The sequence below is a fragment of the Phodopus roborovskii genome, unplaced genomic scaffold (genome assembly GCF_943737965.1).
Source record: "Phodopus roborovskii unplaced genomic scaffold, PHOROB, whole genome shotgun sequence".
Taxonomy (NCBI): domain Eukaryota; kingdom Metazoa; phylum Chordata; class Mammalia; order Rodentia; family Cricetidae; genus Phodopus; species Phodopus roborovskii.
In genome coordinates, this window is record NW_026125931.1 from 465011 (window position 1) to 480954 (window position 15944).

General features: G+C 40.4%; 1 protein-coding gene across 2 annotated transcripts in view; it reads right to left on the reverse strand.

The window, feature by feature from the left end:
* Positions 1 to 15427, reverse strand: part of Amot (angiomotin) — a 54739-nt gene extending 39312 nt beyond the window's left edge. The window contains exons 1-3 of one of the 2 annotated variants that reach the window (XM_051179004.1): positions 15171 to 15427; positions 6658 to 6724; positions 93 to 241 (exon numbers count right to left, since the gene is read on the reverse strand). The gene's annotated coding sequence lies outside the window, so the exon portion shown is untranslated. The remainder of the gene's footprint in view (positions 1 to 92; positions 242 to 6657; positions 6725 to 15170) is intronic. The other variant, XM_051179005.1, reaches the window with a different exon arrangement.
* Between the last annotated feature and the right edge of the window lie 517 nt (positions 15428 to 15944).

Below are 15944 nucleotides of genomic sequence, written 5' to 3' on the forward strand. Positions count from 1 at the left end.
ACACGTGTGCACACACAAGCACGTAAACACACCGCGCACGCGCACACACACACACACGTGCACGCACATATATGCACACCAATGGTTCATACCTATTTCTGCTTTCTTTTAGGCTTAAAGCCTTGATCAGGATAGGGAACTCTTGCTTATGAGCAGCTCCAGAAACCGCAGCAGCAGATTCCCTCTCCCCTAACACTCAGGTTCAGGGTAAGCGCCGGCAAGAGTCCAACCACTGGTCACTCTGAAATGTTCAGGAAGGGTAGGGAGGGAGAAACAAAAATGTCGTTTCTAAGTTGCCACCAAGAGCCAGCAGTTAGCCAAACTACTCCTTCCAAAGGAAAGTCTTGTTTGTCTTGTGTTGCCTGGCTTTTAAAGGAGTGGCAGATTCTATTTTCCCTAAGGCAGAAAGCAAAGCCCCCACTGACCAGCAGGTGTGCAGAATTCCAGTCTCTAAGAGACAGAAGGGCTGCTATGTGACCCTGGAAAGAGCTGCTGTGTTCAAGTCTCACAGACTTGGAAATCCATGCATATTGGAACCCTAGGTGGTGGTAAGTAATTACAAACATTGTTACCTTAAGGAACAACATTCAGTTGGTGTGTGTAGCAGGACAGGTTTATGAGTTTAACTTCCTTACAACCAGAAAGGAAAGCAGACTTTGTAAGTTAGATCTGGGGTCCTAAACAGACCACTGAATATCATATTCCTGATCCTACTGCCTCAGCCTCAGGTGGGCATAAGAAAAACAAAACTTCAGCCAAGTCATTCAATATTTATTGAATATTGACCATTCCAGATATTTTCCAGCTTTGTGCTAGACATAATGAGTCATACAGAGATATGCAAAACAGTTCCTGCTCTCACGGAGCTTACAATCTCATCAACAGCCAATCACGCTTGCAAGAGTAGGAAAGCTGAACATCCTACCCAGCTCAAAACAGCAGAGTATACCTCAGTTTGCTTTCTCAGCAAAAGGATTGTACTCCATTCCAATTGGAGATAGAAACAAACATCCCACAGATACAGAATGGAGATCATCTTCATTTATAATTTCTGCTTTGAATCTCTCTAAAAATCCCTCCCAGACCAACCAATGCTATTGTAAAGTTTAAGAGTTTGTGTTTAGGTAAGGTTGTATATGAACCACATCCTGGCCTAGCCATGACTCATTCATATCACTTTAAAGGAAGAAGAAAAAGAAACCCTTTAATCCACACCAGAGGCTCTGTGAGAAGCACAGCAATGCAGAAGAAACACATGAGTGTCGTTGTATTTTGGGAGCTTTTCCAAAATTTTCAAGTTTAAAAACATCCACAAAACCACACAGTGATTAATTTAACATTATTTCCTTGCAATGTTGCCAAAAATAAACTGAGCAGATATAGAGCGAACAAACAGAGAAATTTGTTTTTCCATCTTGTTTTGGTCCAAAGTATAATCATGATCAAAAGCAAAACTGCCTCCAATCTGCAAGGTAATTACTTTAGGGTGTCTCTCCTCATTTCAAAGCAGAGAAACAACTTTTAATTGGAATCAAAGTTAGACTGTGAATACAACTATGGGAAATAGCCACTATGCTTCTATTGTCCTATTCTGAACAAAACAATTGTCTGTTTTTCAACTGAAATAAATACTAGAAAAACTGTAGGCTTTCAAACAGGAGCCCCTGGAGAGAAAGTGCCACAGGGCTCCTCTTCCAGAACTACTTAGATTCTTCATGCTGACTGAGACTGCCTTTCTTCTGACACCCTGATTTTCACTGGAGAAAACCTTACTTGGCCAAACCCTTCCCCTTAACTTTGTTCAAGCTCTTCCATATCTTTCGCAAAACCCCAAACACTTCAGAATATGAACTGGACACTGACTGTGTTCTCCTACTTCCACAGCAGCTCTCTTTGGTTTCTGTTTAACAGGAAAGCCAATCAGGTCAGGAAACAAACAAAAAGACTGTACAGAGTTCTCCCCAGCTTATATTTCCTTTCTTAAAGACCTTATGTCCATCGTCATGCTAAGGACAAACATGACACTATTAAGTAAAGAGATGATCCCTTCCTTATGCACAAGTACTGAAATAGTATGAACTCTGCAACCTTTAATTTGCCCACACTTTTAATCACGCCACTGCCAAGGATGTGACATCGTCTTCAATAAATAAAATAACTGTGTTGCTCATGGACACAGCATGCCTTGAGGATAGAGAACCAGAAAAAAAAAACAATGAGATACCTAGCTCTGTCTTTAAATATGCAATATAAATCTATATATGCAGCTCTTCTGTAACAACAAGACAGGAAGGAGAAGCTAAATTCTTGCTCTATTTGCACCATTAATCTCTCCCCATATACCTGGAAGTTGAGCAGAACACCTTAGTGAGAGCTCAGATGTTTCCCAAGCCAAGACCCAGCAAAATCAACATTGCAAGGTGGCCAGAACAAAGCATATTTTGCCCTTCAAATAAATTTTGCAATAAGTCTATTAGGTCTTCTTTCTAACCCTCCTTCTACTTCCTCCTCCCATTCTGCCCTTTACTACACAAACAAGGATGGAAAACCAAGACTAGAAAACTGGTTTCTCTGTTAAATTTGGATCAATCGACTTCATACTGTAGTTCCAGATAAGCGGAAAGCATCCAGGTCAAAATGTCTGTGACTATGTCTTTGTAAACAAAACATCACACCCACACAAGCATACCCTCACTGAAAGCTAGATGTTTGGACTAGAGAGATGGCTCAGTGGTTAAGAGCCCTGAACGCTCTTCGAAAGGAACAGGGTTCAATTCCCAACTACCCACACGGCAGCTCACAACTATCTGTATTATACATCTCCAGGCCATCACAGTCACTGCATGCATACTACATAAACGTACATCTAACAACAAAGCCATGAAACCCCACTAGATTCATGTGGGGCCTGCCCTTTCATAGACATCACCTTGCCCAAAAAATCATGCAATACAAAGCACACATTCAATACTTTGCATAAGATATCACTGAGTTTGATAGGTAACAGGGAAGCAGTAAAAAGCACCACAGTCAAGAGATTTATAGTCTCCCTTCTCAAGTTCAAATCCTGAATCAAGGTCTTCATTAATTGACCTCATCCATGTTTCTTTACCTCCATGGGTCTCAGTGGCATCACCTACAAATGAGGGTTGATCATGTACACAGAATATAAGATTATTACCAAGATTAAGAGAAGTAGAGGTATTCCATGTAAAATGTTAAGCATGGATCCTAACACACAGTAAAGACTCCAAAAAGTTAACTATTACTATAATTGTTATGTTGATTTAGCTTTTTTATAGAATGCATTAATAAAATTATGAATGCTGTTTGAGTTAAAGTCCCTATTTGCATCTCAGTTAATGGTGCAGGTTTTTTTTAAGCCATCAACAGCCAGAATTTGGAAGACTATTGGGAGATTATTTAATGCTCCATAATCCAGTAACTTTCATACCAGATAAGCATTTGTTCTTGCTTAGAAAATGGGTAAGAGAACAGTGAGCATCAGTTCTTTCCTATGTCATTCATTGCCTAGATCACATTGGAAAATTACTGTAAGGCCTTGAAATTTTCAACTCTTCCTGAGGATCATGTGAGAAATCTGTTTCTAAAACATTAATTCATTTAAACATCTTTTACTATATTTTAATTTATCCATCTATTTATTTATTTAGTGTGTGTGTGTGTGTGTGTGTGTGTGTGTGTATACACCAGTGTGTGGGCATGTATACCATGTTGTGCATATACAGATGAGACGTAAACTTGCAAGAGTCTGTTGTTTTCTTCTCCCTTGAAGATCCTGGAGATGGAACTCAAGTCTTCCCAGAGGCAGGTGCCTTAACCCTGAGTCACCCTGCCCAGATCAGAATTGGTCATTTTTTATCCCACTTACACTTTCGTTTATCTTGACCTCAATATTTTTTTTAAAAGATTTATTTATTTATTATGTTCTGTCTGCATGTATCCCTGCAGGTCAGAAGAGGGCACCAGATCTCATTACAGATGGTTGTGAGCCACCGTGTGGTTGCTGGAAATTGAACTCAGGACCTCTGGAAGAGCAGCCAGCTCCCTTAACCTCTGAGTCATCTCTCCAGCCAGACCTCAGCATATTAATGGGCAACAAAGTTATCCTATAGACAGTGGATGGGGCGGTGAAACAGAGTAGTGGGGTGAATCCTATTCCCCAACACTCTTTATCCTCTGATATACATCCATTTATAAACAGGATTGCTAAACCGTGTTACCATACCTCACCACTTAATGACTTAGAAAAAGTATTAGGAAACCATAAGATCAGGATGAACCTAAAAGGAAGAAAGTTTAAGAATCTCCCTAGATACTTGTTGCCTTTTACAATCTCCTTCCATTATGGTATTGTTATTTATACTTTATTTTTATGAATAACATAAACTCAGCATGCAAAAATTTATCATCAAGAAGATAAATCACTCATAAGTCCAGTATTTTAGCATTGTTAGTATTTTTGAATGTTCTATTTTGACCTTTAGAAAGCAATGAAAGACACCTGTTTTTGTTTTTGGACACAGTGTCTCACTGCGTAACCCAGACTAACCTGGAACTCACTGTATAGTCCATGCTGGCCTTAAACTCATGGCAATCATTCTGCTCAGTTTACCCAGACTGACATTACAGGTATGAGCCACCACAACCAGCACAAAGAGCCATAAATATACCCATAATATAGGACCTTACATTTCATTGTAAGCCTTTTCCCATATTTTGTCACAAGTGTCATAACAAATGCTGTAATGGTCATGTAATGGTCCATTATATGAGTGTATCAAGATGCACTTACCCAATTTCCAATTAAGGCAGTCAAATGGCTTCCAATTTTGAGCTAGTCTACACAGTGTTCTAAAAACATCTTTGTGAATTAAACCTTTGCCATACTTTAGAAAAGTGTATTTTCTTAATGATATTAATATAATCTTATTCCTAATGAAATATAATTTCTTAATGATACAATCCCACACTTGACATTGATAGGTCAAGGAGCACAAACGTTTGTGACAATCCATTAAAAAATAAACACGCAAACAAAAATAGCAGCACACTAAAGCCCCATGAAATCTTTCTTTCATTTAATAAAATACTCTTTTGCCCCCATTTCTCCACCAGGTCAGAGCAGGGCTCTGGGGACACTGGGAAGCTAAGGACAAGAGAGGCAGTGTAGGACTTCAGTGGCTTTTGAAATGGCAGCGAGTGGAATGTAGGCTCCCCTAGGAATCTAGCTTGCATGCACTTGCCCCAAATTGCCACTTGGCCAAGAAGATAATTAGTAAGAACATCAGATGGGCGAGAACAGGTTCATGGCCTGTAATGGCTTATATCATCTTTCATTTTTGCCCTTGGAAAGATCTGACAGTCCAGCTTGAAGACATTCAGTTCTAGTGACCTAGCCTGTTACATTCTGAGAACAGAATTTGTTAGTTTTGAGTTCCCAATCTTCAATCTATCCTAATGGGCATGTTGCTATCTAAATCTGAAGGTACATGAGCAAGAAGCCGGTGTGCATGGCTCTATTTGCAGCTTCAATGAAAGTAGCACATTAAAGGATGACCTGATTTAATATAATATGAATAAATTCCACCTGTGTAAATGGCCAATGTATTATAAGCACAAGTTTATTCACATATTTGTACATAAAAAGCCACTCAGGTTTTAAGCAGTGAAGGGAGCAGACTAGAAATGCCCCTGGCTTCTCATGATGGCCATTTTGTTAACTTCTTTTCTAGAACACTCAGAAAAGTGTAGTTCAGCTCCTCTTTCAAAGATTTTCACTAATCAATCTTCATTTCTTCCCTGCCCTGAATTCTGCTCAGTATAGAAAATGAATTCTGTTCCCTTTATGTTCTTATGGTCCTTTGTATACAGCTCAATTTTAGCACAAACCACCAACATTTAGTGAGAATTTACTATAGCTAAAAGTGTTAAACTTTCACATAGCTCAAGAATACACTGGAGTAGAAAAAAACAAATAATCCAAGTTCAAGCATCAAGAGGTCCTGTGTAGGTCTAATCTAATATTTCCATAGAACACAGAGCCATGAACTATATCTCTCACAAGACAAAAAGGAAAAAAAAAATGAGCTGAATAGAAGGCCCTCAATTTGTGGGCCAATATGATTTCAAAGACATACTGAAATAGATCTTTGGAAGACGTTAGCATGTGTTTAAGTGAATAGGAACAGAATTCAGCAAGGGAGAAAGAATTTTGAACCCCTGAAGAAAACCATTCAAGGACTGTGTACATTGAAAATGTGAAACAAATTTCTGCATTTACTCGTCACCCCCTCTGTGTAATTTCAATCAGGAAGACCTTGCTTCAGGGATGAAAGTCTCCTATAGTAATTAATTCAGAGACATACAAGAAAGTAATTCTCCTCATTTGGATTTCTAAGCTTGGAGAAATCGCATCAAGTTTAGCCAGAACTGAATGTGCAAGTTGCTAGAATATGAGATCTTGAAGGACATGGGATGGATGTTATTTCTATCCCAGAACCTAGAACAGTAACACATGTATTCAGTGTGCTCAATAAGTGCATATAGAGTGGATAATAACTTTCCAAAGACTTTGATAAAGGGTAAAACAGAAGAAAAGATATAAAAGACATAGAATACTAACATTATTATTACCTTTAGTTTCTCAGCCTTCTTTCTAAAGAGTCCACGGTTCTGCCACTTCTGTTAGCCTTCTCAGCAGCTGTGGGTGGAAGACAGATGTGATTAACTCCACTTTACAACTCAAGAAACACGAATCCAGAACAAATAGCTAATGTTAACTAACTGGACCAAGTTTTCACTGGTGCTTTCCAGTAGGATCAGTATCAGACACCAAATCTTGTGACTTCCTGCCCTATGTTCAAGTAAAAGACAAATCCTTCAACAAACATCTTGTCTGGTTTTGAAGAAGACAGTGTATAACAGAAAGTTTTTTAGTTAAATTTTAATTTAAAATAAGAGCAACATATTCTAAAAGACAAATCCCCTCAGCATTCTAACAGTGTGTCTAAGTAAGTGTGTTTCATCTACAAGAAAGTATTAAGACATTTCTCCAAGCTAACAGGAGGATGACTCACTTCATCTAACTCTCAAGGGTGTTGTACTGCCATAATTCGAGTCCCCCATTTTACTGTATGACTTTGGAAAGGAGCCCCATTTGCCTTCAGTCACGTTTTCTGTGCCCGAGTGGAGCTCAGGTGCTGACTGCAGGTGTGGCATCCAGCAGGTGCATGGCTAAGAGCCAATGTTTCATATCTTCATGCCCAAGAACCTGAGTCACTTTCCTAAGACAGACGCAGCCCCTCCTCCTCCTGACCTACAAGAACCAGAAACCTAGTTCGATTGTGTTGCCCTGTAGAACTGAATCTAGACCATACCTTCTCAAGGAATAGAGTAAGATCAGTTGTGACATATATTATGTAGCGTAAGTAACATAGCCCCACTAACAGAAACTAAAAAATGCTCACATGGCCAGTGGGGTAGGCATCAGGGACTACATATGCATAAAGAGTACTCTCTCCTACAAGCTGTGGAGGTAAGGGAGGCTCAAAGTAGACCTTATCTTTTATACCTCTATAGAACATCTATTCTTCTGCACATGCACATGGTCCTGAAATCTCAGAAGTCAATGCTTATTTCCCTAAAAGAGGTGAAGTAAAATAGAAACTATTAGGAAGCCTATGCTTATGGTTAGCCCCACCCTAAACCTTCCCCTTCTTGCTACCAGGGGAGTAGTGCTTAGCCTGGTCATAGAAAAATCGGGTCAGAAAATTTACCACACTGCTCTATACAATCTTAACTGCCAGCCTCTGGCAAAAAGAATGCTCTGGGGGGCAAAGCAGGTCATCAATATTTTCTTAGCTCCAAAAACTGCTTTAGAAGACAAACTGCCCTGGCTCTCTCTCTCTCTCCCTCTCTCTCTCTCCCCCCCTCTCTCTCCCCCTCTCTCTCTCCTCCTCTTGACATATACATGTGCTTAGGCAAACACACACACACACACACACAAGAGTAGACAGAAAAAGAGAGAAGGAAATTACAGAAGAACAGAAAATAGACTACTGCCATAATAAAGTGGTGCGTTATGAGCCATTATATTTCCCCAAATCACACAGAGAACTCCCATTATTAGATTGTGGTTTATAACTCATGATCCACAAGATAAAACTGGATACTAAATTAAAATGGGATCACTGTATAAACAGAGTAAAACAAAGATCTACAACGGAAAGCCCAAGGTAACAGAGGAAATTCTATTTCTTCAGAACTGGCAATCTAAATGATTTTCCTCATCTGTGATTTTATTTTTAATCTTAGTTTGCTATCACATGAGGGAGGATGTCACTAATTCTGTGCAAATCAGTGCCCCTTGAAAACAACTAAAATGGGTGAGTAAAGGACGGATGCGCTAATTAGCTTCCTAACAGGGAAGGTTGTAATTGAACCTTTCTATAACAACCTTCCAAGTTTCCAGGACAACTTCATAAAAGATGTCAAACCTGGCCCATATTTGCATCGCCTTAAAATAATTCTCAATACACAGAAATGCAGAAAGCTGGTTTCTCTTCAGTGCTGTTAGCACTCGGGCCACTGCATTTTCTGATGTCAGCAATCCCCTTCCCACAAATATTCCAAGTATGCACCACCGTCATTCTCCTTTCAATTATGTGGTTTCCCTGCTCCTTTACTGATTGAGTCCAGGCCTCTCGGATAATGAGAAGCATGTGCCGGGAAAAAAAAAATGTTCTTAAAAAATATATACGTCAGTTTCATGTGCATAATAAAGGGGGGGAGCCAATCATTTGTCCATATCAAAGGTATCAAAACCTGAAGTTTACAATGGGGCGATAGAAGAAGGGGGAAGATCAGCATCAATGTGTAAAGGTGAGCAGCTATTGTAATCTGAAACAACATCAATAAATGTAAGGGAGGTACCCCTCAAATGCACCCTCTCTAGTTTGGCCACATTTATAGTTAATGTTATCTTAATGTTGCCTTTGGGGGTATTTAAGTTCTGACATACACATGGAAATGAGCCACGGATTGTAGAGCAAGCATAAATATTCCATCATTAATAAAAAACAGCTGTGCACAACACACTACAATAGCTGGGTTTCAGTTACTGGCTATCACCAGAACTTATCACAGGCAAATATTCCTCAAAACGTTCTTCCTAAAAACATAGACACATCAAAATTTGCTTTACTCTAACTGCTTAAAGGGGTTTTCAAGAACTCCCTGGACACTAGGGGGCATTCCAACTAATGCCTCTTTCTCAAACTATTTTCCTTATCCTGACTGTCACTACTGTCCTTTTATTTTACCTTCACCTATCACAGAATATGAAAATATTTATTTTTTTAAAGGTGGAGATGTTCAATGACACAAAACAGGGTCAGTCTCAATTATACTCAGCAAGGCAATAGGGCAGAGAGAGAAAATAATTCATTAAATACAAACACCTGCTCAGGAGCCTCTACTAACCCTGCTCGGCCATCATGCAAACAAACACCTTTCATCCAATGACCTCAAAGCATATGCCCAATATGGAGCATGCCTAAACACCTCTGTGAAGTATTAATATCCTCACTTCCCAGAAGAGTAACTGAAGCTTAGAGCAGCTAATTCAGCTACCCTAGGTCACATGACAAGTCAGAGAGGGGCTGGGCAGAGAATCCCAAGTCCTGGCTTCAAGTCACACAAACTAATGCCATTTCAGGCAGCCAGAGAAAAAATGAGTGTGACTTCACAAATGTCAAGCAAATCTACGTGTGTGTGGGAGGGGGGAGGTGGACGATTTGCATTAGGAACTGTTACCAAATAAATCCACCTGCATTTCTTCCCCCAGGAGCACAAAGTATGAAACATACGCCTGGACTTCACTTGGAAATGTATAGATTTCAGTACTTGTATTTTGACTGAAGACTGTTTTATTTATTAAAGGTCCATGAAATTTAAGTTTCTCTATGATTAAAGGTCTCAAATAAAAGGGCTGGAGAGATGGCTTAAAATAGTTAAGAGCGATGGACATGTAAAATAATAAATTAAATTAAAAAAATGCTTTGACTCCAAAATTTAAGTTCAAGGACAAGTTACTGGGGAAAAGGATTTCTATTTTTGTTTCCACAGAAAATGAAAAGATGTGGATTCCTTCCAGACTAATATGGTTTCATCAAGCCAAACCGCCTGAAACAGAGTACCAGGTGATCCTACATTCAAAACAGCTGGACAAAGCAGCCTTACAGACTACAGCCAGGATTTCTGAATCTTCTTCGAATCCCCCATGACAGCGCCCCTTACCAGCAGGAAGTAGTTTGGAAAGAATGACGCCCAAATTCCCAAATATAGTCTATAAATGTTTGTTTTCATTTAAATGGACTTTGTTATATAAAAAAAATAAATAATTAAAAAAAAGGAAAAAAAATGGTTAAGAGCACCAGCTCTTCTTCCATAGGTTCTGAGTTCAATTCCCAGCAACCACAAGGTGGCTCACAACCATCTATAATGGGATCAGATGCCCTCTTCTGGCATGTAGGCAGAAATGCAGACAGAGCACTCATTAAAAACATTACACAAATAAAACATAAAAAAAAATAATTAGAGCCTTTCGTGTGTGGACCACTGTGTACTGTATCTATATGCTGTGATCTTTAGTTTCCCAAACCCAGGCTGACAAACATTATTTTTGATGCTATCCAACAAGCATATCTAGGCTTTCTTGCTCCCCTTATCTTATTCTGGAGCCTTCACAGTCCATCCGAATTTATAACTATCTTGAGATAGCATGATGCATCAATTTAAAAAATTAATTTCCAATCCAATGATTTAGATAAGTAGACGGTGGGTTTTAGTTGTTTTTTGTTTGTTTGTTTGTTTTTGTTTTGTCTTGTTTTGTTTTGTTTTGGTTTGGTCTTTTTTTGTTTGTTTATTTTTTATTTTATTTTTAGGCAAGATTCAGATATTTAATGTCACTTTGTTCCTCTATATACAATCCTCTTGTCTTATCTCATAGCCTTTTTTATTATTATTTATTTTTCTTATTTTACATATCCATCCCAGTTCCCTCTCCCTCCCTCCTTCTCTTCCACCCTCCTATCCCCAACCACCCTCCCATCCCATCTCCCCCCCAACTCCACGTGTAGGTTTTTAAGTGTGTAAGAGGAGGTCAGATAATATCATTAATGGGCTTGCTACACACAGAGATGAACCACTCATAAGTCCCAGGGAGTGTTTAGAACTCACTTAAACCTGTTTGTCCCTCCTAGAATTCTGGGAAGAAAATGTATGATATTCTTCACGTACTCACTTCGGTTCCAACTCCATTACCAGTTAGAAAGCTTTGTCTGTGACAGGCTCTTACTTAAAGGCAATATTGCATACGCCTATGACCCGAACTATGGGCAATTCACATCAGTAGAGGGACCAGGACAAAAAATTAATGGGATTCTCAAAGTTTTGTACTGAGTCTTCAGTTTATTATCTAAGATGGCTGAAATAGAAAACACATTTCTATAACTACATTATTACAGACTCATCCCCACTCCCATCCCCCTACACACAGGATGAGTACAGGATTGTAATTTGTAACAACTGTTGTGCCTCATTCTGGTAGCAGTCATTAAAAGGCACACCAGATTAGTGAAGCCTCAAAAGATAAGCATGAACTTTGGAGAACTGACTGTCAAAATCACCCAGTGCCATCTTCACTATTTACAGTGGAGGAAACTCTGCTAAAGGCCAGGTCATCTCCCCAACGGGCTTACCTGAAAGCCTATCACAGACTCTTATATTAAAAAAAAAAAAAAAAGCAACAGGCTCACCTGGAAAGCCTATCACAGACTCTTATATTTTGAAAAAACAGCAAGTAAACAAAAATCCAACTTTCTAGGTCCTTGGGCTAGTCAAATATAACTGGAAAGAAAATAGTTTACAAAAATAAGGTGTCTCGTCCTTAGACATGCAAAATCTGCAAAGTTAGATTTGTTCCAGAAAGTAATGCTAACTCTTTCCTACAACCATGTGTGGGCTGAGTCGAATGTGGCCAGTATTATTACAAGCCAGAATGATATAGACAATTAACTCCATCCCATATAACAAAAGGCTTCAAGCCCAATAGCAGCCTCATTTAGTTCAGGCAATAATCAACACAATCAACATAGCAAATGCTAATGTAGTCCTTTATGCAATAAATATGATCCTGAGTAAGCCCAGTTATATTAAGTTTATTTTTTTAATTTCAACCTATCAAGTCATAGTTTAAGGACACTAGGAAAACTAGTTCTGTTCAAGGAAGCCCGTGTAAATAGATGCTTTTATAAAGCAAATGGCCTACTTTCTTTCATTTTCTTTCTTCCTTTTTTTTTTTTTTTTTGTGTTCAGATTTTGTGTGTTGTATGTGGAAGGGGCAACTTCCTTACAAAGGGTCAGAAGCCCACCATGGAGGAGAGTAATGCGGTATCCCAGCCTCTTCAATACCCCCCCTTAAGTTCCTACAACTAAGTTCTAACCTTTGACTTGGGGGTGGGAACCTAGATTTTGGACCAAAGTCCACAAAAGGCAACAAGGAATGAAAAGTAATGCTAAAGACTACACATCATAGTAAAACACCAACAAAAATTACTGAGGACAGGAAATCAATAGATCACAATTCTAAACAAATTGGGTCAGTCCCCAGCTAATTAACTTGTCACACAAATCTCTAAACCCTCTGAATCAATGGGAGAAAGAAATGATGTAATAGGAGATTTGGAAACATTTACCACCCTAAAAGGATAGGCCCGACCACACACACCTCTCTCCAACCCTTTCAGTGGGTTTAAGCTGGGCTTAATGGGTGCAAAGAACAATTTCTACCAGACAGTCCTGAAGAATAGACCGTTCTCATGCATTCCAAAAGCTCAGTCTCCATGGAGGAGGCTACCTGGCCACAAGCATTTCCCAAGAGGGAATATATCCTCTACTCCTCCTCACTGGGAACTCTCCTTCTCTCCCAAACACAACAAAACTGCAAACCATCCTGAGAACTTGGTGTTGGGCTGTGATTTTCTGGGATAAAGGAAAAGAAATGTTAAGAGGGGAGCAGGAGGGTGTGAGAAACTCCTCTTGTCTTCAAATGGAAAATAAGCCTAAAAAGTGGATCAAAAGAAGGGAGTTGGGGGGAAGGGCTGCTTAATTACAAAGACACCCTTTTAAAGAAGGCACAGGCCCTGGGAGAGAGCTCTTAGGAGAGGCCCAGAAGCAGATGTACCCACTTAGAATGCTGGCACTCAATGGGACGTCAAAGTCAGAATATTCATCCCTCTATCTTCCTATTAGCATTCCAAAGTCCGCTTCATTCTATACAAATATAAAATGGATGAAAACCAACCTCAGAAAATGCCATTATTCATTAGTCTAATAAGCCTTACTTCATCAATGACAAAATTACACTTTAAGGTCCAAATCTCAATGTCAAATGTGAACGGCTAAAATCTCTTTCTATTTTGTCATCCAGTGAAGGCATTTACGATGTCCATATAAAACTTACTGTACATACAGGTGGAGTTACAGGTTTACTTTTGCACCTAGGCTGTGAATTAGAAGAGAAAACAAAACTTTCAATTTTACAGAGACACAAAGTTTTCCAAAGAAAGAAGTAACTTAAAATGAAGTATGATGTAGAGTCAGAAAGTGCCTGTAAATTGACACCAGGCAAACCCATACAGAATAGTTGGAACCTGAGGTATCATCTGTAAATAGATGCGACTTTTCTACAACCACCTGGCTATTAAAATGTCCCAGGCCTGCCTTTCCCTCCCAGCTGATCTGAAACATGATAGCCTTTAAAATTGTCACCATGTAACTTTGTAACATCCCCTCTCCACCTTAACTTTTCAACCCCCACCCTCACCCCAGTTAAAATCAAGCAAAGAAATTTTGCTTAAAATATAAGTAAATGACTTCTTTCCTATAGAATAAGCAATAGATTTGGGACATCTCAGTAAGAAGTCTTTCAACACCACCAGTCTCATAAGCTTGTAGCACTTGCCCAACCTAAGAGAGGTGGAGGGATAGGTGACAATTTATCCCCTTTCCAAAATGGCATTTCTGACTATTCTTAGCTACTGAATGAGGGTAACTGCAAGGTCTGAGGAGGCTTCACAAGTTGGCCTGAGCAAGAATGTTTCCCATGGCCAAACCAGAGAAGACTTCATAACCTTAGCCCTTCATCACTAAAGATTATGGTGATTAGTTATCATTCTCTCTAAATGAGAGGAAAAGCTTATATTCATAGAGTTTGAAACTGTCTGACATCTACCCTTCGTGAAGGCAAGGGACACTATCAGAAAAGGCCTTCTCAAATCTTTCCTGTTCACCGTTCATTAACTTGCATTTAGTCCCTTGCTGAAAATTATTAGCATATTTTTTATTAGCTGCAATCATCAGGAATTACTCTCGGCTATAAAATCTATCTCTTTCCCTCTTCCTTTCCCTACTCTGTATTTTCACCTATCTATGAAGTTAGTCTTGTTGGTGAACAAAAGTAGCCAAGGCTCGGACCTTAAAACAAACACGTGCGTGATCTTGCAAAACTGCTTATTAAAATCTTTTGCTCTTATGAAGCAAGTAACGGCAGTCTCTGATGCCTCCTGAACCTCACCACCACCACACTCAAACACACATGCATGCATAAATCTAGTAGCTGTGTGGTGTGTTACTTCCACATTTTAAAACTTGAAGAATTCATGGCCCTGGGGTCAGGGAGGGTGAGCTCCCACCCCAAGCCATCCAGATATCTGAGATAAGGGCAAACCTTTAGGCAGGACTAAAGGTAGACTTCAATGTCCCTAACTTAGTTAAGTTCTTTAGTTCCTTAAGTAATCAATTCAGTAGGGACCTGCAAGAACCCAGGGAGGGCATAAAAAAGCACCAGGAGTGGTACCTTCCAGCATCTCCACCTTGAATTAGGAGAGGAGTCCATACTTTTAAACTGTTTTAAACTTCTTGCACCCCCTATGAAAACCCAAGGCCAACAGCAAAGAATAAAGAACATACAGGCAATCCCCACAGGCACATACAACAACCCACTCACAAATAAGGGCATGATCAAGTTCGCAATACCATAGACTATTGCCCCAGTTCCCCGCAAAAAGTAACGACGTTTCTCCTACCCCTGAAGGCAATGAAGACACGGTGACGACTCTCTCCGCTGGCTCAAGTGGCTTCGGTCCCGGGCCGGAGGCCAGGGATGGGTAGGGAGGAAGCCGCAGGTCCCGGCTACTCCCCACCTCGTTGCTCCCTCGGGTCTCTCCTTGGTGGCAGTGGACAGGCAGGCAGGATACCGGGCCGGAGGGTGGAGCAGCGGATAGTGGGAGGCGAGATCGGCTGGAGGTGGTGGTAATGGGGGAAGGCGAGGGGAATTAAGAAACGAAAGAGAACGGAGATGGAGGAGTAATTCAGGGGTCTACCAGCGAACGCAGCCAGAAAGCTCCTCGGAAGGAAGGGGCGTGACTGCGATGAAGGCAGCTCCTGAGCGAAGGATGGGAGGTGGAAGAAGGGGAGGAACGGGTGGCTTTTCTTCTGGCGGTGAGCAGCTAGGACCGCCCAGAAGGAGGGGGTTGGAAGATGGAATGGGCAGGGCCGAGGGCGGGGCCAGCAGGGCGGGAGGCGGGAGGGAGGCCAGCAGGACCCTGGCGGGCAAAGGGGAGGAGGCGGCGCCCCAGGATGAGAGGCGGCCTTTGGGCGGGGAACTTTCAAACAATTGATCAGCTAGTTTGGGAATCCAGGAGAGAGCTGGGATAACTCGCTGGCTCTCTTCCTCCCACGCGCTGGACTCGACTTGGTGACGGTAGTTCCGATAGTGTTTGCAGAAATTAAAGCGAGAAAAGAAAGGCACGTTTTATTTTCTTTTGCGCGGGGGGGGGGGTTTCAAAGACTTTAATAAT